The following is a 1013-nucleotide window of genomic DNA, read 5'->3' as shown; positions in this document are numbered from 1 at the left end:
TGCAATGAATTAATCTTGAACTACAGCTAAGGGACCCGTCTCAAGTAATAGGCTACAGTGATGTAATGTCACATATACTGTATATGAAGGTGGATCAAACATAGCTGTTCTTGAATGTTTAATGGCGTACAGATGAACAAAGTATTTATTTTCATTCTTTACACACATTACACAAGACTAATATGGTAAGCAGACAGTTGGAAAAAAATCCTACCAAAAAGGAATAAAGCTCAGGAAAAGCAGCAGAGGAGGGATCGTTCTCCCAGGAATGACAGACAGGAAGTAGATGTCACGTCATCACAATATTTACAAATTTTGATGACGAAATACAGATAGACTGTCTCCATTTAGGCTCTGAGGAAGAACAGAGGAAATGCTGACATCTGCTGGCAGAAAGCAGCTGCAGCAGGAGATACAGAACATGAAGGCTGGTGAGAACGATCGTTCCACAAGGTGGCGCTGCTACAGAAAGCAAAACAGAAATGTCCATTTAAATAAGTCAGTGGGGGGGACACTGCTGGTAGTAGGCTACCACCAATCCAAGTAACTGTACACTTCCATCACCACAACTGAGGACCCGTCTCTCCATTCATTAGATTGGACAATGGGAAAAAAACGCGAATGACGTCAGGCACGAGTTGAATTTTTTTCAGCAGCAGAAGGAGTGGAGGAGTCTCAGTGTGTCTGCAGAGACTGTGTAGAAGGACAGAGCAGCAGCAGAGCAGTCCAGATCCACTGATGATACTCTGTCACATCCAGAGGAACACACAGGGATGACGGTGGACTTGACTTTGTGTCTGACAGGGGAGCTGATCTCAGAGCAGTTCAGACTGCAGCACTGTTGGGATTCCTCTGTCAGTCACTGCTGGATGAAGCTCTCCTCTCCACTCTACCTCCCAGTAACATGGCCCAGTCAGAGCCTCTCCACACACAAGCTGATGCTGCTGCTTCAACCTCTCTGGATCATCAGGACACAGCTGATCCTCTCTCAACACCTCCACCTTTCTGATCAC

This window comes from Micropterus dolomieu, linkage group LG01, assembly GCF_021292245.1.
Source record: "Micropterus dolomieu isolate WLL.071019.BEF.003 ecotype Adirondacks linkage group LG01, ASM2129224v1, whole genome shotgun sequence".
NCBI classification, from domain to species: domain Eukaryota; kingdom Metazoa; phylum Chordata; class Actinopteri; order Centrarchiformes; family Centrarchidae; genus Micropterus; species Micropterus dolomieu.
This window is presented reverse-complemented; position numbering follows the sequence as displayed.